Below are 21,133 nucleotides of genomic sequence, written 5' to 3'. Positions count from 1 at the left end.
ACGAATTGAATAATTATTTACTACATTATTTAGTCTTTTTTTTTCAAATTCTACTTCACTCATTTTAGTACGAAGGTAGGTTTCATAGCCAAAATAAAAGGTGAGAAAGTTGACATAATATTCCTTGATGTCACACTGTGTGTTTCTCTGTGTGGTTTATACCTCAACAGCTGCACACAGCATCCGCCAAATGCGTCACTAGTGCCATGCAAACTTCAAAGAAAAGCTAGTGTTTAATCTATGAGTTATCGAAACTGAAGCAATAAACGTGTGTGGAAAGTTCAAATCTCCATTTTGCAGGGCCATACAAGACCCGGTTTGCTGACATAGACTACACCAAATGTCCCATTGCAATGTGACTCGATTATAGCAAGACAGGTAAGCTCGCACCTATTTTCACCCACAATTACAGCTTCAGTAAACGTGCAATAAGAATTGTGCTCCTGTCAGTGTTGGCGATGTTTCAGTGTTTACTCCCTTGTTACCTGTGCCGGTTATTTCAACGTCCGTCTGTTTGGCCTATGTAGCATTTTCCAGAGGATAAAGCAATGCCACAGAAATTCAGCAATAAAAGAAAACTTGTTTCTGCACTTCATCCTAGAAATTACTGTGCCGTCTTCTTTCAGTCTTGTCTTTCGGCAAGAAGACATGCGTGTTTCTACTGCACGAAGCTTTCACTGTAGTAGATACACAAAAAAAGGCGGGAGAGGAAGGGCGGAGCAGTGAGGGCGCTGCTGCGGCTACATTTTATTACATATAACTCCCTACTTGTATTTTTCAGTTATCAGAATTTTTAGGCCATCTTTCTGAAAACCACACTACTGATTTTTACACTAATATCTGCAGAGCCCCGCACACCCAGCGCATCCAAAACGCATCCAGCATACCCAAAAATAACGCTCACGAAGGCATCAATACCTACCACTTGAAGGCGTTTCTAAGTGCCTTACAACTGAAAGCAGGCGAACAGCGAGATGGACAAGAATGAATTCCTAAAGAAGGCGAAATCTATACGCAGTAACTGCTGTACGCCGATGTGCCCTTCGCTGTGCGCAAAGTCCCTGGCACTAGCAGGTTGTAGGGCACACATAGTTTTCCTCGGTTCCTCGCAATACTACACTTTCAACAACGCGAAGAAAACTTCCGCATTTTTCTCCGTTTGACGCACACTCCATGCGCATTTGTGGCCTGCTGGCCACAAGTTCTGTGCAGCGACATCCGCACAATAACATGTGTCAAAAAAAGGAAACTGATGAACCGACAACTCATGTTGCGTTTAATTCTAAATTTAAAATCAAGAACAATGGAGCTGTATTACACGAACGAAGACAATCACTCTTCAAATAGTGTCATTATTATTAGACATCAGCAGATTCACCTGTGAAGTGCATTTGGACGCTCATCGTTCTGATTGTTTTTTCCTGTTGAGCATCGGCAAGAATGAAGAGCATGCATACTACGCCTTGTATGTAATATAAACCATTATTTTAGGGCGCTAATATAAAACACGCAACGGTGAAACACACAGACATTCAGAGCGCCAAATATCCTTTGCGTGTGTCATTATAGCATCCTAAAATCATGTTTTCCAAATCGCACCAACTTGCCTAAGAAGAAGCTTTATTAAAAAAAATATTGTATGAAATTGTGTAGTAGTGTTTCCACTGTGACGTTCACTGAATCTTGTGTACAGTACAGCCAAATAGATAAAGCAATATGTGTCTTTTACCTGCAGGAATCACCGGGGTCTGCTCATTCGTATTCTGCTTGACTAAACTTCTATTTTATGCACAGGACCTAATGGTTGCCTCTGTGAGGTCATTATTATATTTAAGTGCCTAGAATTTTTGGAAAGGCACAGCAATCTGAGGGCCTAGACGCATTTAAGTGTATCTTGCCTGCACTGAAGCACGGCCAGCTTTTAAACGGTGGCGACAGAAGTTGGTGGACACTTAAGCTTCGCCTTTAATAGGGCAACGCCATAGCGTTATCGGACCCCGCTTGCATCGGTTTCTCATTCGCTTGCAAGGGGTCTTGAGTCAGGCAACTACGTAGTTATTATGAGCTCGCGCTCGGAAGCGTTATGCCCTGGCGCTGACATAATCGCTCTTCCTAACGGCCTCGGCGAGAAGTGGAAGTCTAATGTCATGTGTTCGACGACCATCTTAGGCAAATCATTTAAAAACGAAAAAGTAAATAATAGCTCCTTTTTACAACGTTTAGCTAACCTACAGGAAAACACTTCTGCCCGCCTGACAGGTAGCACTGCGCCCTGGAAAGTGACAACTTATAAAAGAACGTATGGTCTACAGACACTACAGAACAAATTACGCAGGTTAGTTATTAGATTATATAATGCACGCGTTAAACTTGGAGATATAACATTCAAAGAACTGCGACAGCTCTTTAACAAATTCTAGGCCGTTACTTTCTTAACTTTTCGTTTCTGCAAACAAAGTTTTTCTTTACCTGTTTATCCCTAACAGTGTGCATGGTGAGGGAATGGTTCCGTTTTCCCTTTTTTCAATTTAGGTGCGCTTTATCAGTTTTGTTTCTCTTTACCATCATTGTATATGTATTACTGTTCTTGCGGATAAGTGAAACTGCATTTATGTTGTTTCTTTTGTGGCACCTCCGTCGTTGATTGTGTTTTATTATTAGAGTGAACTTGTAATTTGTATTTCTATCTTGCCTTATGTCATCACAACTTGTGTACATTACATTGTACGATCAGAATGTCTAATTTCAAATGTGACCATGCATAATATGCTTTTTTTGTCGTTATGTAACTGCCCCGTGTAAGGAGGGCCTACGGCTCTGTGAAGCTGTCATTCATGACAGCTTTTACTGCAGGCCTCCTGTGTCGTGTATTTTTAAGGGACCTAAATAAAGACATTATTATTATTATTATTATTATTATTATTATTATTATTATTATTATTATTATTATTATTATTATTATTACAAGCGTTCTCTGCCTCACAGCAGGTGTCCACCGAGAAGCGAAACGTTTACGTCGCCTTTCCTTTCCTCCAACATCAAATTTTTATGTGATGCAAACGCATCCGATCGTTCAAGTACAAGAACAATTTAAGTACCAGGTCATCGGGGTATTTACGTCGAAACCTTCGAAACTCGTCCTTCCATTCGTGAGCTTGCTTTCAGAGCATTGGTCCGCCCGCAACTCGAACCTTCCTCTTTGATCTGGTCCCCATATCAAAGCTGTTTAACTACCATGTTAGAAGCTATTCAAAATAGAGCCGCTTGGTTCATTTCTCGAAATTATAAACACCTCTCAGGCGTAACGCAAATTAAACTCTCTCTTTCTCTACCACAGTTACGTAATGAACATGGCATAGCCCCCTTGTGCCTGTTTCATAACTATATGCATCAGTTAAACGAAATTTTTAGGCGTAGAAATGTCACCGCGCACGTAACCTAGGCTACATAATAATAACCTAAGCTTCACGGGCATTTACGGTAATACTGACGCATTTAACTCATTGACGCTTCCACGTGCCATATGGCCATGTAATAGCCTTCCCGATAGCATAGTCGCAGAATCTAACCCAGTGAAACTTCTGCAGTGATTTATTGCTGCTACACTTGCGCACATGGTGTTCCCATACCAAATATTTTACCAGTGCTAATTTATCCATTCGTTTTCACGATTCAAAATTTTATTTATATGTACGCTTTCGACGTTATCTTTCTTGTGTTACTTGTTACTGACTTATTTAATCAGCCCCCCCCCCCCCACAAACCCACATCTATACTTTGCTTCTATATTTTTCCTACTGCTCAGTTGCGGCTTGCCTTTCTTGCTTACCATTTTCCTGTGTAAGTTTCTTTATGGAATTTTGCCACCTATCGTTTATATAAATTCCACTACGCCCCCCTTACTCAAATGCCTATCGGGCCCTGTGAGGTACGTTCAAATATATAACAATTAAATGTATATATTCAGAATTGCTAATATAGGCGTCAGTACATGTCTCCAACACATACCTCATTAGGTTAAAGACACCATCCCACTTGCTAGGTCTCCCTAGTACCATGCCTAGCTTTTGCGACCACTAGGAGAGACGTCAAACGGCATCTGGAAAAGCGGTTTCTGTTCGAGTTTTCGCTAAAAGAATTATGTTTTCTCGTACATTCAAATTACACTCCGTCGCTATCGTGTCTGCAGGTTGTGTGAGTCGTACATTACGAGTTGTCTGACGCATGTTATTTCGAGAAATTCAATTTGTTCAGTAACGCCTATGCGCCACGCGGAAGGTCGCGTGGTTCGGGATAATTTTCCTATAACCGCCAGCGCCGGCGACACCGCATTTTCTACGACACGGGGCCTTTAAAGCTGTCGCGTTAAAAATGGTCTCCCTAGTGAGGCCGGGTTAAGAACGCGGCTGTTCGTAGAATAGTTTCTATGGTGAGTTGTAGTGTGCCTGTCCATTGAACTGGGGTCACCATGAGAATACGCCTCTGGCTTACGTGTGGAATACGCAAGTGCTCTATGATATTGGCTGATTGCTAGTCCGAAATTGGTGGCGTCACGTGTAATCAAAAATAGCGAACGCATGACTTTAGGGAACCGAAATTGAGCGTTATGCGTAAATTTTGCCACCCCACGAGATCTTTCCTAAAGAACTGCTGATTCGAAGTCGTAGATAGAACGCCAACTTGGTGGAGGGGCATGCCACGATTTTACGCTGAAGCATTAATTTTCATACCATCCTTACAACAGGGCAGTCCAGCGCTGGCAGCGTTATACCATCACGCAAGTTCAGCCCACTGGGTGACTTTATCCACGAAGTAGCTTCAACTTTGCTAAGAATGCGCTGTGTGGAATCATTGTCTTCGATATTTTGCTTCGTAGTGCGCGTGCTCGGAAATGCTTTGTTATAGCACAAAAGTATACTGCACCTTTACATAATATCGATGCTTTATTGCGATAGCAATGATATGGGCACTCCAGGCGCAGTTTTACCATCGCCGTCCTCGTGAAGTTCCGTATAAAGTCCGACAGCAATGACACGCTCTCCACGGGCCGAATCCTGCATGTGCGATTGAAAGCACGCGAAGCGAGCCGACGTTCGCGGCTCATCCGATGCGCGCGAGGGAGGAAAGCGGAGAGCAAACGCGGCGTCTTCCGTAGCGCGGAAGGACGCCGCGGGCGGGGGGGGGGGCGGGCGGCGGAGGGGGCTTGGCGTTGGGCTCCGGTGATGCTCGCCCGCGCGCCGATAACATCGGACTGTAAACGTGCTATAACGATCGCGGCTGAATCTAGCGCGTGAAACACAGCTATGTGGAGATGCAGCGCGGGAGGGAGGTGGGAGGTGCGGCTCCTACTCCGCCAGTAATGCGTACTTTGCGCGGCGGCCGAAACTACTAGTATTCTTGCTTCGTATTGACACGTGTACTTATATTTAACGGGCGACCACGTTTCGCCGCCTAACAAATCTTATCGCACAGCGCGGGACGCGTCTGAATGTATCCGAAGTTTCTGGAAAGTTATCGATGCTTCTATCCGCTGTCTGTTGCCGCCGAACCTTGTGTTATCTGATTTCATCGCGTGACTCCAATGTTGTAGAACTTTGTGGAAGGCATGCGGGTCCCAACGATTAGTCTGGAACCTTCGATGACTGCTGTATAAAAGCCGACGCACTTGACCCGCTGATCAGATTTCCGACGATCGCCGACCGTGTTCGCCGCTATCGTTGTGCTATAAGTGTAGCCTGTTTTTGTGGGCACAGGTTCGCCCAATAAAAGTCAATTTTGTCTTTCACAGTATTTGCTACTGTGTTCTTCAACGTCACAACAACGTGACATCTGGTGGAGGTGGTTTTCGTTCATGTACCGGACGCCCCCGACAAGCCGTGATCCAAGCCCGGACCGCAAAGAGAGCACCAACGTAGTCACGGAGCATCGAGCAAGCCGCCGTCTTCAACAGCTGCCCCCGGAGCACGGACTTCTACCTGAGAAGACCAGGAAGATTGTGGACAAGGCAACCCCAATGACAGCCCCAGCGTCCCCCATCGTGCTGCAGCAGCCCAGGGAACCTTCGACGTTCCGCGGATCAACATTCGAGGACCCGGAAACCTGGCTCGAGACGTATGAGAGGGTCGTTACGTTTAACAGTTGGGATAGCGACGACAAGCTGCGGCATGTCTATTTCGCACTGGAAGACGCCGCCAGTACCTGGTTCGAGAATCGAGAAGCCACCTTAACGACGTGGGACTTGTTCCGAAGCGGCTTCTTGCAAAAGTTTACAAGCGTCGTGCGAAAAGAGCGAGCCCAAGCACTACTAGAAACGGGAGTGCAGCTGCCAAACGAGACGATCGCGATCTTCACGGAGGGGATGGCCCGTCTTTTCCGGCACGCCGACCCGGAAATGTCAGAGGAGAAAAAAGTCCGCTTCCTGATGCGGGGCGTCAAGCAAGAACTTTTCGCAGGACTTATTCGTAACCCGCCGAAGACCGTAGCTGAGTTTTCTGCAGAGGCACCGACGATCGAGAAAACTCTGGAGATGCGCAACCGGCAATATAACCGCCAGGGGCTCACGCCGCAGTACGCCATCCAAGGACTGGATTCCGGCGACCTTCAGGAGACCATCAGGGCCATTGTGCGCGAAGAACTGCGCAAGGTCCTGCCTTCGTCGCAGCCCCAAGTGGCTTCGATCGCCGACATCGTGAAAGAAGAAGTGCAGCGATCGCTTGGAGTTCCCGAGCTGCAACCACAATTACCGTAGCCCCAGCCAGAAGCAATGACACGCCGCCGTCGCACGCCGTCAAGGTACCCCTGCGCGACCACGCCAGGGCCCTGCAACGACGCAATTCCGTCGTCCGCCGCCACCGCCGCCAGCACGCCCACCCGTCGCCCAGCGCACCTACGCGAGGAAGACGGACATTTGGCGAGCCCCCGACCACCGCCCGCTCTGCTATCACTGCAGAGAAGCCGGCCATGTGTATCGCCGATTCCCATACCGGGAGATGGGACCGCGAGGTTTCGCCGTCAACGCTCCGCGCCCGCAGCAAGGTGAACGCCCTCGCGACATCGCCGACTACCTCGCCGCTACTCAATGGAGCTCTCGACGACCGTCCCGTTCGCCGTCACCAGGCCGCTACCCGTCACCGCAGCGCCGACTATACACCGGCACAGCCCGGGGCCGCTCTGCGGGCCCATATCCGGAAAACTAAAAGCAGCAACCAATGGAGGTGCGGTTGCTGTTCGTCGAACTGACGAAGATCCTCCGCCGCCGACGAAGACGACAAAGAAACCATCTCGACGACCTAATGACGACACGCCGCCGTCCCGACCAAGTCAGGAAGCCAAGACTACACCGACGAAAGACGGCTTGACGACGCGACGTTCCTCTTTCAGTTCAATACGACGCAGCCGTGATCCGATGCCAAGACCCAACTGCAACGCCTGACAAAGAACCACCGACCTCTACGTACTTCTCGACGGCCACGCACTCACTGCCTTAGTCGACACAGGGGCCGAATACTCCGTAATGAGTGGACCCATCGCCGCCAAGTTGAAGAAGGTTAAGACTGCATGGGAGGGCCCTCAAATTCGGACCGCTGGAGGACACCTCATTACGCCGACTCGAATCTGCACGGCAAGAATAACCGTTCATGACCGGACTTACCCTGCAACCTTCGTTATCCTCTAACAGTGTTCACGAGATGTCATTCTCGGCATGGACTTCCTGAACCATCTCGGCGCAATCATAGACCTGAAGTCAAAATCGATAGCGCTGTCGGAAGATCAAGCGATACCGCCGGAGAGCTTTCGCAGTCACCACGCCTTGAGTGTTCTCGAAGATCAAGTGAGCATCCCGCCTCGCTCGAGCATTGTTGTTTCGGTCGGCACGCAAACACCCGCTGGCGTAGAAGGCGTCATCGAACGTGACCAAGGTCCACTGCTAGACCGTAAAATTTGCGTCGCAAGAGGGATCGCTCGACTGCATGGAGGGAAAACTGAAGTGTTGCTGACAAACTTCAGCCAAGAGTTCAAGCACATCAACAAGGGCACGACGATCGCGTACATCGAGGAAATTCTGGAAACCAGTAATGCGTTTGTCCTCTCTGATTCCGCCACATCTACCCGGACGACGATGGTTCCAGAACCAGACTACGACATTAATCCAAGTCTCCCCATGATTAAGCAACAGCAGCTCAAAAGTCTGCTCCGACAATACAAAGGCTGCTTTTCGACGTCATCGAGGATTCGACCAACACCAGTCGCCAAGCATCGCATAATCACGGAGGAGTGCGCTCGACCACTCCGCCAGAGCCCTTACCGAGTTTCGCCGCGAGAATGTGCAGCCATAAGAGAACAAGTCGACGAAATGCTGCGCAACGACATCATCCAGCCGTCGAAAAGCCCGCTGGCATCCCCTGTTGTCCTGGTAAAGAAAAAGGACAGAACCCTACGTTTCTGCGTCGATTATCGTCGTCTGAACAAGATCACGAAGAAGGACGTATACCCCCTCCCACGAATAGACGACGCATTGGATCGGCTCTGCAACGCTAAATACTTCTCGTCGATGGACCTCAAGTCTGGCCATTGGCAAATAGAAGTCGACGAAAGAGATCGCGAAAAGACGGCCTTCATCACCCCAGACGGCCTCTAAGAGTTCAAGGTTATGCCATTCGGACTGTGCTCGGCGCCTGCAACGTTCCCGCGCGTCATGGGCACGGTGTTAGCAGGATTGAAGTGGCACACCTGTCTCGTTTATTTGGATGACGTCGTCGTCTTCGCTGGAAATTTCGACGATCACCTCAGGCGGCTTGCGTCAGTACTAGAGGCCATCAAGTCGTCAGGGCTTACTCTGAAGCCGGAAAAATGCCGCTTCGCTTACGATGAGCTTCTGTTCCTAGGCCACGTAATCAGTAAATCTGGTGTGCGTCCAGACCCGCAAAAGACAGCTGCCATCGCACAGTTCCTGCAACCCATCAACAAGAAGGCAGTGCGTAGATTCCTTGGCATGTGTGCCTACTACAGGCGCTTTGTCAAGAACTTTTCACGCATCGCTGAGCCTTTGACACGTCTAACTAAATGTGATGTTGACTTCGAGTGGGAAACGCCGCAGGCCGACGCGTTTGAAGAACTCAAACGGCGCATGCAGTCGCCGCAGGTACTTGCGCACTTCGACGAGTACGCCGATACAGAAACCCATACTGACGCCAGTAGCCTAGGCCTCGGTGCCGTTTTAGTCCAGAGGAGAAACGGAGTGGAACAGGTGATGGCTTACGCTAACCGGTCGCTGTCAAAAGCGGAAGACAGCTATTCTACGACCGAAAAGGAATGCCTCGCCATCGTTTGGGCTACAGCTAAATTTCGCCCTTATCGTTACGGCAGGCCATTCAAAGTAGCCAGTGACCATCACGCGTTGTGTTGGCTAGCGAATATAAAGGATCCTTCAGGACGACTGGCGCGGTGGAGCCTCAGACTACAAGAATACGACATCACTGTAACCTACAAGTCCGGACGAAAACACTCCGATGCCGATTGCCTATCACGCGCACCCATTGATCCGCCGCCGCAAGATCACGAGAATGACGACGCCTTCCATGGAATTATAAGCGCGGAAGACTTCGCTGAACAGCAACGGGCAGACCCGGAGCTAAAAGGCCTCGTCGAATATTTCGAAGGGCACGCCGACGTTGTTCCCAGAGTATTTAGGCGCGGATTATCTTCCTTCACCCTTCCAAACAATCTACTCGTGAAGAAGAACTTCTCACCAGTCCGCGCCAATTACCTCCTCGTTGTCCCGTCAGGACCTCGTCTAGAAGTATTGCATGCCCTACATGACGATCCGACCGCTGGACACCTCAGATTTTCCCGGACACTATCGAGGATACAAGAAAAGTATTATTGGCCGCGCCTGACCGCCGACGTCGCCCGTTATGTCAGAACATGCTGAGACTGTTAGTGACGCAAGACACCGCCGACAAGGCCAGCCGGATCACTACAGCCAATCGAGCCTCCTTGCCGACCATTCCAGCAGATCGGAATGGACTTGCTGGGACCTTTTCCGACGTCAACAACCGGAAATAAGTGGATCGTCGTGGCGACGGACTACCTCACCCGCTTCGCTGAAACAAAAGCACTGCCGAAAGGTAGCGCAGCCGAAGTGGCGAAATTCTTTGTCGAAAACATCCTGCTGCGACATGGCGCCCCAGAAGTCCTCATCACCGACAGAGGAACGGCCTTTACAGCGGAGCTCGCCCAAGCCATTCTGCAATACAGTCAGACAAGGCACAGGAGGACAACAGCCTACCACCCGCAGACGAATGGTCTTACGGAGCGGCTGAATAAGACCCTGGCCGACATGCTAACGATGTACGTCGACGTCCAGCACAAGACCTGGGATGCCGTCCTGCCGTACGTAACATCCGCTTACAACACGGCGGTGCAAGAAACAACACAGATCACGCCGTTCAAGGTGGTCTACTCTACGGCAGGGACCCGACGACGACGCTCTACGCCATGCTGCCGCACGTCACTGACGAGGACAACCTTGACGTCGCTACCTACCTCCAGCGCGCCGAAGAAGCCCGACAGCTCGCCCGCCAGCGGATCAAGAACCAGCAGAGGACCGACAGCCAACACTACAACCTCCGACGACGCTTCGTCGAGTACCTGCCCGGTGACCGTGTTTGGGTGTGGACCCCGATACGCCGACGAGGACTCAGTGAAAAACTACTGCGACGATATTTCGGACCCTACAAGGTCATCCGACGTATTGGCGCACTGGACTATGAGGTAGTGCCAGACGGCATCTCGCATTCACAGCGACGCCGCGCACGATCTGAAGTGGTCCACGTGGTGCGTCTTAAACCCTTTTACGGACGCTGACGAACTTCCTTATTTTGTTGTTTTCGTTGTTAGGAGTGCTTTTCTTTTATTACTTTCGTTTGTTTGCAGCATCGGGTCGATGCTTTTTAAGAGGGGGGTATTGACACGTGTACCTATAGTTAACGGGCGACCACGTTTTGCCGCCTAACAAATGTTATCGCACAGCGCGGGACGCGTCTGCATGTATCCGAAGTTTCTGGAAAGTTATCGATGCTTCTATCCGCTGTCTGTTGCCGCCGAACCTTGTGTTATCTGATTTCATCGCGTGACTCCAATGTTGTAGAACTTTGTGGAAGGCATGCGGGTCCCAACGATTAGTCTGGAACCTTCGATGACTGTTGTATAAAAGCCGATGCACTTGACCCGCTGATCAGATTTCCGACGATCGCCGACCGTGTTCGCCGCTATCGTTGTGCTTTAAGTGTAGCCTGTTTTTGTGGGCACAGGTTCGCCCAATAAAAATCAATTTTGTCTTTCACAGTATTTGCTACTGTGTTCTTCAACGTCACCACCACGTGACAGTATAACTGTCTGGTAATTTGCTATGTCAATTGATGCTTCGCCTTTCTAGCGAAACTGCAACTTCTATTGCCAAAAAGTTGAAGGAAGCTAACCGGATTGTCAGCCGAAAATTAGTAAGAATAGTACGAAGAATTGACGGTAGAGAGCATCTGTGTTTTCGGCTGTTCCACTTTTCTGTAGCTTTTTAATATTGTGTGTACACAGTGATCGCGTCGTCCTTCGGGATGGCGGGCACACGTCCCGTGCAGCTTCCCGTCGACGCAGTTGACCCAGCTGCTGCTCGGCCAGTTGGTGCCCTCTGTACTACGGCCGTCACCGACGTGGAGCTTCCAGATTCGGCAGAGGACTCCACGTTGACTGAGATGGATTCCGACAGTAGCAGCTTCACGCCTGTTGAATCGCGCCGCCTGAAAAGGAAGTTGCGCCGGACATCAACAGCTGGTGAGTCGACTACAAAGACTGTTGACAAACTTGGCGCGTTACGCCGGACATCAGCAGCGAGGGAGTTGCCTGCAGAGAATGTTGACGCACCTGACGGGTTCTCTGTGGCTTTCGTAGCCACAACGGAGACGGCTAATTTGAATACCATTAACAGACAGCGGCTGTCCCAATTCTTCGACCAGCTGATTCCGGGACAAGTCCAAGAGGTCAGAATCAACGCTTGGAAGAATGTCCTTACGGTAGATGTGAAATCTCGGGCGTCCGTGGACAAACTGAAAGAAATTGGAGTGTTAGGCGGTATGCCGGTCCGCCCCTATCTCTCTCACGGAAAACGGACTTCCGCTGGAGTTATTACAGACGTAGACCCTGAAATAACGGACAGCGACCTGCGGACACTCATCAAATCTACGGCCAAGATTGTCGACATTCATCGTTTCGGCCGATCACGGTGTGTTAAAGTAGTTTTTGAAGCCGACTCTATCCCATCCCACGTCAAGGTGGGCTATGTGCGGCATCCTGTCCGTCTGTATGTTCCCAAGCCTGTTCAATGCCACAAATGCAACAGGATTGGCCATGTGAGTGCTGTTTGCAGAAATGAAATATCCTGCCGTCGATGCGGCGGATCACACCAGCATGACACTTGCAAGACGGAGACAGTAAAGTGCACCAACTGCTTCGGCGCTCATGAGGCGACGGCTAAAGACTGTCCTATGATGAAGAACGAGAGGCTTATCCTGAAGAAGATGGTAAAAGACAACTCAAGTCACCAAGAAGCGGCCGCGTCTATTCGTCGCCGCAAACGTCGTTCCCGACACCGACGCCCAGAGTCACACGTCACTAGTCTGTCTCAGCCGCCGTCACAGCAACTCTCAGCTCCGTTGCCTCAACGTATTGAGCCGCAGAATGATAAGACGCCGCCTGCTGCAGCGCCCTATATTACCTCGGCGGTTCAGAAAGATGCGGGTACATTATCCACCTCCTCTGATGTGGAATGGCCTGCTCTGTCATCCAAAGTCGTCGAACCAACGCGTCCATCATTCCGTGCCGGTCCAGCGGACAATAAGGACAAGCCGGAAGGCCAGCAGGTGAACGTTCTTCTGAAACAACTTTTACATTCCATGCGCACGCTGCTTTCAGGCCTCAATACGCCAACAGGAAGGGTTATTGTTCAGTTTTTGGATGCAATTGAGCCGCTCTTGGCGGCACTGCAGTGATTCATTATGGCGCTACCACACAACCCCTCCTCTGTGTCGATGCACATACGTCGCAGTGTAGTGATGCAGTGAAATGCCCGAGGCCTGCGTGGTCGCCTAAGTGACTTCCGACAGCGCGTCCAGAAATACCGCTTCCCCGTGATTGTTATATGTGAGCCCAACATGCCTTCTGCTTTCCGCCTTTCTGGATATGTATTGCTGTGGTCTCGAGAAGCTGATGAAACCAGCAAGGTATTAGTGTGCATACGCCGAGATATTCCACACTACCGCCTTGTCCTCCAGCACCATAACACGAACCACTACATTTGCTTGACGTTAACGCTTAAAGGGCGGGTCTTCTCGATACTCGGCGGCTACATTCCACCCAGAGATCACATTGATTTCTTGTACCTGTCCTCAGCAATCCAGAGTTGCACAGCTCCCCATATTATTGTGGGCGACTTCAATGCTCATCACCCCCAATGGGGAAGTACAGTAATGAATAACCGAGGCAAAGCCTTGTCCGACTTTATGCACTCACAGGATCTCGTCAATGTTAACGATGGCTCTCCTACGTTTCTGCGTGGCACGTCCTATAGTAGCTGCTTGGACCTGACGTTTGTTTCCTCCCGACTACAGTCTTCTATTAGCTGGTTCAGTGATGTGGAAACACATGGCAGTGATCACATACCAACGTATATCTGCGTCAAGTGGTTCGCACCTACCAATTCGTCTCATGTGCGGTGCACTGACTGGCCCACTTTTAAGATATTCGTGGAGAATTCCTGTGCGAATCTCGAGTCACCAACGCAAATAGAAGACTTGATCACGTCTGCCCTCGGTGAGGCCACGCGGACCATATGTGCACCTTCACCGGGGTCTCCTATCGACGTGGAATTCGAGAGGTTGCGCGCAGTCCGACGGCGCGCTGAAAGGAAATATAGAAGGACGAAATCCACGTGCGATCTCGCCCTTTGTCGCCGAGCTCAACGACAAATAAAGCGCCATCTCGAGAAATTAGGAAGGAAGCGCTGGAGAAAGTTTTGCTCATCACTGGATCCTCGCAAGCCGCTGTCACGTATTTGGCATGTAGTCAGGAGCCTACGTTTTCCCCCACAAGAAAGGTACCCTTTCAGAGCTCTGGCCCTTTACCAACGCCGCAATGATATAGAGGTAGCGGACGACTTCTGCAAAATGATTGTGGGCACAACTCAACCAGCCTCAATCCAATTCGAAGTTTTTGCGCCACCTTCCTCAAGTGACCACTACGACTTGCTCTTTACGATGCCCGAATTAGAGGCTGCTCTTGCGTCGTGTCGGCATTCATCTGCTCCTGGCCCTGACGGGATCTCGTACTCGTCTCTGTCTCACCTTGGCAGGGCTGGTCGCACTGCACTGCTCAATTATTACAACGACACATGGGTCTCCGGTATTGTTCCGCAGCAGTGGAAGATCAGCCGCCTGGTTGCTCTCTTGAAGCCTGGAAAGACACCTTATGAGCTTACCTCATACCGCCCAGTTGCATTAGCCAGCTGTGTTGGCAAAGTTATGGAACGAATGGTCCTGGCGAGGCTCGAATGGTTTCTGGAAAGAAATGTTCTTTATCCGAACATGATGACTGGTTTTCGGCGGGGTCGTTCTTCAATTGACAGCGTCATTGACCTCGTTACGACAGTGGAACATGAAAAACGTCAACGCCGACTCGTCGCCGCTGCTTTCTTAGATATCAAAGGGGCCTACGACAACATTCTTCATGAAGCCATTCTCGATGCCCTAGATGACTTGGGTATTGGTGGCCGGCTCTACCTGTGGATTGTGAGCTACCTCAGCGGCCGTGTCGTTTACATGTCCACGCCTGACGGAGACACTAGCCGTCATCAGGTATGCCGTGGAGTTCCTCAGGGAGGAGTTCTCAGCGCAACATTATTTAATGTGGCACTGATTGGCCTGGTGAGCGAGCTTCCACCTCACATCCACATCAGTGCATATGCAGATGACATCTGCATCTGGGCTTCTGGTGCAACACGCCCACAACTACGTGCGAAATTACAACGGGCTGTGTCATCTACTTCACGATACATACGGCGTCAGGGTTTGCGCTTAGCTGCCGAAAAATGTGCTGTGGTTGCATTCACGCGCAAATCCGTCTGCCGCTACCCGATCTCCATTAACGGTGTCATAATACCTTATGTCTCCCACCACAGATTCTTGGGCATTATCATCGACCGTGGTTTGTCATGGACGAGACATGTTAATATGTTGAAGCAAAAACTCAATCTGTTTTGCCATGTTCTTCGCTTCGCAACAGGCATGAAATGGGGCCCCACGGAAGGCTCATTACTAAGACTTTATCAGTCTCTTTTCGTAGGCTACATTCGATACAGCCTTCCGATACTCTCAAACTTGAGCATTTGCTGCTTACGGACATTAGAGAGCGTCCAAGCGCAGGCACTAAAAATATGCCTCGGGTTGCCACGGCGTGCCTCCAACAAAGGCACAATTGAGGAAGCCCACGTATGCCCATTACCCATATACCTGTCCCACGAACCACTTCGTGTGTATTTACGCTTACTGACACGACACCATTGCCATCCATTGACGTCGGTTCTACATGAGCGACCGGACAGCAGTTTCACAAGTGCACTCCGCTGCCATCTACCCCACATAACATCAGGCTATGCCCTTCCATATCACCCCGTCAAACCACCATGGGTGATGGTTCAACCTTCCGTATGCGTACATGTCCCCGGCATACTAAAGAAATCATTGGTTCCCGTCAGTGGACTACAACAACTTGCTCTCGCGTACATCTGGTCAGAATACCAGACATATGTTCATGTTTACACAGACGGCTCCGCGTCACCTAAGGCATCGACAGCAGCTGTGGTGGTACCAGCCCAACAGATGACTCGAGGTTTCATACTAGACCATAATTCAACATCAACCGCTGCAGAGCTTGTGGCTATTCGGGAAGCGATTCGCCACATCTGCGGGGAAAGACCTCAAGAGTGGTGCATTTTCACGGACTCAAAACCCGCGCTGCAAATTTTGGGATGCTTCCTGCGCCACACCGCATATCAGGTTCTGGCCCTGCAGATCACCGAGCTACTTTCATACGCTCAAGAAAAACACCACCGCATAGTGTTCCAATGGATCCCGGGACACTGTGGGCTCAACGGTAATGATATGGCCGATGCTGCAGCAAGGCGCGCCCTCAGCAATGGCCTGCGAACTGTAGTGCCATTCTCCAGACCGGACATCACATGCCTCCTGTCGGAATTAATGAGGAATGCGACGAGAAGATACTGGGCCCAGCCAGACGCTCGTCACGTCCGCCTTAAAAGCCTGGATCCCGATATGAAATTTCCTATTCTGCGTGGAATTCCACGCCCCCATACATGCCTGATACACAGACTGCAATTAGGCGTCGCCTTCACGCGCAAATATTTGCACATTATTGGACGGACAGACTCCCCGGACTGTTCAGTGTGTGGCGCTGTAGAGACTATAGAACATGTGCTCGTGGTGTGCCCTGAGTATGCGCGAGAAAGACTGATATTGGCAGATACATTGAGACATTTACACAATGGACCACTGTCGGAGGACCTCTTGCTAGGCGCGTGGCCACAGAGTTGGCAGACGACAGAGACAATGCGTGCACTTTCACGTTTTTTAGGTGACACGGGCCTCGACTCGAGCCTGTGATACCAGTTGTGTAATGTGTCATTCACCTCGTTCCTCCCATTATCATCCCCCATTGTGACCCTTTTTCTTCCCCTCTTCCCCTTCCCTTACGTAGAGTAGCAGGCCAGATGCTCCATTATCCGGCCGACCTCTCTACATTTCCAATCATTAAAATACTTCTTCTTCTTCTTCAGCCGAAAATAACACCACAGGTAATATTTTGATATGCTGAAGAAGAGTGCCTTTCGTGCTTAAATATAATGAAAGGATAGCTGTCAGACGCCACATTAACCTTATCACTGCGATACGTCGAGTTTGGATGAGGAAAAAAGAACTGCTTGGAGGAGGCTAACGCAATAGGCGACTCAACAACGTTGCAGTAGGAAGTTCACATATCTGTACAGCAAGTCATTTCCCTCCTTCGTAAAACTCCTATTTCAATGACTTTGGTTCTAGAGCAACGTTATCTCTACATAAAAAAATCACAGTTTCGCATGAAAGGGGGAACATACATGCAATAACAAAGCATCACATAACTGCACGCAGTAATGTTAGTAGTTTTATCTGCCATGTAATTTCAAAGAACATTCGCTTACTAAAGAATTAACAAACATGGTTCACCTAAAATAGTTAAATTAGCAAGCACACACCAGCAAACACGACCTGATCTTAATCGATCACCGCCAATACAGGCTTTCCCAACGCTGAACTGATAAAGAACGCAAAGCGAGGGGAGCAATGTTCCTGCTGCCACTCCCCTGAACGCGTCTCCTCAGATAGACGTTGCGGAACCAGTGTGCTAATGTCGCGAAACACTCTCTCTTGCGCGCTCGAGAGGACAGCGCGCGTAAAGCCGCCGTTCTTTCCGGCTCACCCTTTGCACGCTTCTCCTCGCACATACAGCCTATGGCGTCTGGGATGCGACAGGATCATACAGCACTTGGACATTATACAGAACATTACGGCGAGTCCGATGATGACGGAGAAAATTCTCCTGGAGTGTGAATATTGTTGAGGGGAGATCTGTTACGGGGAGATGTGTGTGAGATGTGATGGGATAGCCGAAAGTAGAGCAGCCCGAACAGCGAGACTAGAAATGAAATAGACCTTATACTCTGCGCTAACCCTGGCATCGTGCAAGATGAGGACGTGCTCGGCAAGGTGCGCTGCAGCGACCATAGGAGGGCAAGAACTCGAATTAGACAAGACTTGAGGAGGGAACGGAAGAAACTGGCACATAAGAAGCCGATCAATGAGTTAGCGATAAGAGGGAGAATAGAGGAATTCCGGATTAAGTTACAGAACCGTTATTCGGCTTTAACTCAGGAAGCGGACCTTAGTGTTGAAACAATGAACGACAATGTTATGGGCATCATTAAGGAGTGTGTAATAGAAGTCGGTGGTAACTCCGTTAGACAGGGTACCAGTAAGCTATCGCAGGAGACGAAAGATCTAATCAAGAAACGACAGTGTATGAAAGCCTCTAACCTTACCGGTAGGGTAGATCTGGCAGAACTTTCCAGGTTAATCAACAAGCGTAAGACAGCTGACATAAGGAAGTACAATATGGATAGAATTGTACAAGCTCTCAGGAACGGAGGAAGCCTAAAAGCAGTGAAGAAGAAACTAGGAATTGGCAAGAATTAGATGTATGCGTTAAGAGACAAAGCCGGCAATATCATTACTAATATTGATGAGATAGTTCAAGTGGCTGAGGAGTTCTATAGAGATTTATACAGTACCAGTGGCACCCAGAACAATAATGGAAGAGAAAATAGTCTAAAGGAACTTGAAATCCCAGAAGTAGCATCGGAAGAAGTAAAGAAAGCCTTGGGAGCTATGCAAAGGGGGAAGGCAGCTGGGGAGGATCAGGTAACAGCAGATTTGTTGAAGGATGGTGGGCAGATTGTTCTAGAAAAACAGGCCACCCTGTATACGCAATGCCTCATGACCTCGAGCGTACCGGAATCTTGGAAGAACGCTAACATAATCCTAATACATAAGACAGGGGACGCCAAAGACTTGAAAAATAATAGGCCGAACAGCTTACTGTCCGTTGCCTACAAAGTGTTTACTAAGGTAATCGTAAATAGAATCAGGAACACCTTAGACTTCTGTCAAGCAAAGGACCAGGCAGGATTTCGTAAAGACTACTCAACAATAGACCATATTCACACTATCAATAAGGTAATAGATTAATGTGCGGAATATAACCAACCCTTATATATAGCTTTCATTGATTACGAAAAAGCATTTGATTCTGTCGAAACCTCAGCAGTCATGGAGGCATTACGGAATCAGGGTGTAGACGAGCCGTATGTAAATACACTGAAAGATATCTCTAGCGGCTCCACAGCCACCGTAGTCGTCTATAAAGAAAGCAACAAAATCTCAATAAAGAAAGGCGTCAGGCAGGGAGATACGATCTCTCCAATGCTATTCACAGCGTGTTTACAGGAGGTATTCAGAGACCTGGATTTGGAAGAATTGCGGATAAGAGTTAATGGAGAATACCTTAGTAACTTGCGATTCGCTGATGATATTGACACGTGTACTTATATTTAACGGGCGACCACATTCGCCGGCTAACAAATGTTATCGCACAGCGCTGGACGCGTCTGCATGTATCCGAAGTTTCTGGAAAGTTATCGATGCTTCTATCCGCTGTTTGTTGTCGCCGAACCTTGTGTTATCTGATTTCATCGCGTGACTCGAATGTTGTAGAACTTTGTGGAAGGCATGCGGGTCCCAGCGATTAGTCTGGAACATTCGATGGCTGCTGTATAAAAACCGACGCACTTGACCCGCTGAGCAGATTTTCGACGATCGCCGACTGTGTTCGCCGCTATCGTTGTGCTTTAAGTGTAGCCTGTTTTGTGGGCACAGGTTCGCCCAATAAAAGCTAGTTTTGTCTTTCACAGTACTGCTACTGTGTTCTTTGGCGTCACTACCACGTGACATCTGGTGGAGGTGCTTTTTGTCCATGTACCGGACGCCCCCGACAAGCCGTGATCCAAGCCCGGACTGCAAAAAGGACACCAACGTAGTCCCGGACCATCGAGCAAGCCGCCGTCTTCAACAGCTACCCCTGGAGCACGGACTTCTACTTGAGAAGACCAAGAAGATTGTGGCCAAAGCAACCCCAATGGCAGCCCCAGCGTCCCCCATCGTGCTGCAGCAGCCCAGGGAACCACCGATGTTCCGCGGTTCCACATTCGAGGACCCGGAAAGCTGGCTGGAAACATATGAGAGGGTCGCTACGTTTAATAGCTGGAACAATGACGACAAACTGCGATATGTCTTCTTCGCATTGGAAGACGCTGCCAGGACGTGGTTCGAGAACCGCGAAGCCACCTTGACGACCTCGGACCTGTTCCGAAGCGGCTTCCTGCAGACATTCGCAAACGTCGTACGCCGGGAACGAGCCCAAGCGCTATTAGAATCCCGGGTGCAGCTACCTAATGAGACAACCGCGATCTTCACGGAGGAAATGAGCCGTCTATTCCGTCACGCTGACCCCGAAATGCCCGAAGAGAAGAAAGTCCGCCTACTGATGCGTGGTGTGAAAAAGGAACTTTTTGCCGGAATGGTACGAAGCCCACCGAAGACCGTCGACGAGTTTCTTCGCGAGGCCACCAGCATCGAGAAGACACTCGAGATGCGAAACCGGCAATTCGATCGCCGCACGAACTCTACAACCTACGCCGGGGTTCAATCACTGGCTACCGACGATCTACGAGAGACTATCAGAGCGGTCGTACGGGAGGAGCTACAGAAGTTCTACCCAAGGTCGCAGTCCCAAGTGGACCCAATCACTGAAATCGTCAAAGAAGAGGTTCAGCGATCGCTTGGAGTGCCTGAGGTGCAACCACGATCACCACAACCTCAGCCAGAAGCAATGACCTACGCCGCCGTCGCCCGCCGTCAAGGTCCCCCTCCATGACCGCGCCAGGGCCCTGTAACGCCGCAGTTCCGTCGACCACCGCCGCCGCCGCCAGCACGCCCACCCGTCGCGCAGCGCAGCTACCCGAGGAAGACAGACGTTTGGCGCGCTCCTGACCACCGCCCGCTCTGCTACCACTGCGGGGAAGCCGGCCATGTGTACCGCCGTTGCCCATACCGCGAACTGGGATTGCGAGGGTTCGCCGTCAACGCACCGCGCCCTCGGGAAGGTGAACGCCCTCGTGACATCGCCGACTACCTCGCCGCTACTCAGTGGAGCCCTCGACGACCGTCCCGTTCGCCGTCACCAGGCCGCTACCTGTCGCCGCAGCGCCGTCCATACACTGGCCCAGCCCGGGGCCGGTCAGCGAGCCCGTATTCGGAAAACTAAAAGCAGCAACCGATGGAGGTGCGGTTGCTGTTCGTCGAACTGACGAAGATCCTCCGCCGCCGACGAAGACGACGAAGAAACCATCTCGACAACC

The 21,133-nt window shown here is 50.0% G+C and overlaps 1 protein-coding gene across 1 annotated transcript in view; it reads right to left on the bottom strand.

The window, feature by feature from the left end:
* LOC126535878 (calcium-activated chloride channel regulator 2-like) overlaps positions 1–21,133 on the bottom strand; it is a 252,859-nt gene that overhangs the window by 179,572 nt on the left and 52,154 nt on the right. The window lies entirely within an intron of this gene.

The sequence above is a fragment of the Dermacentor andersoni genome, chromosome 3 (assembly GCF_023375885.2).
Source record: "Dermacentor andersoni chromosome 3, qqDerAnde1_hic_scaffold, whole genome shotgun sequence".
Lineage (NCBI taxonomy): Eukaryota > Metazoa > Arthropoda > Arachnida > Ixodida > Ixodidae > Dermacentor > Dermacentor andersoni.
Note: the sequence above shows the minus strand (reverse complement) of the source record. Positions and strands in the feature narration are given on the sequence as shown.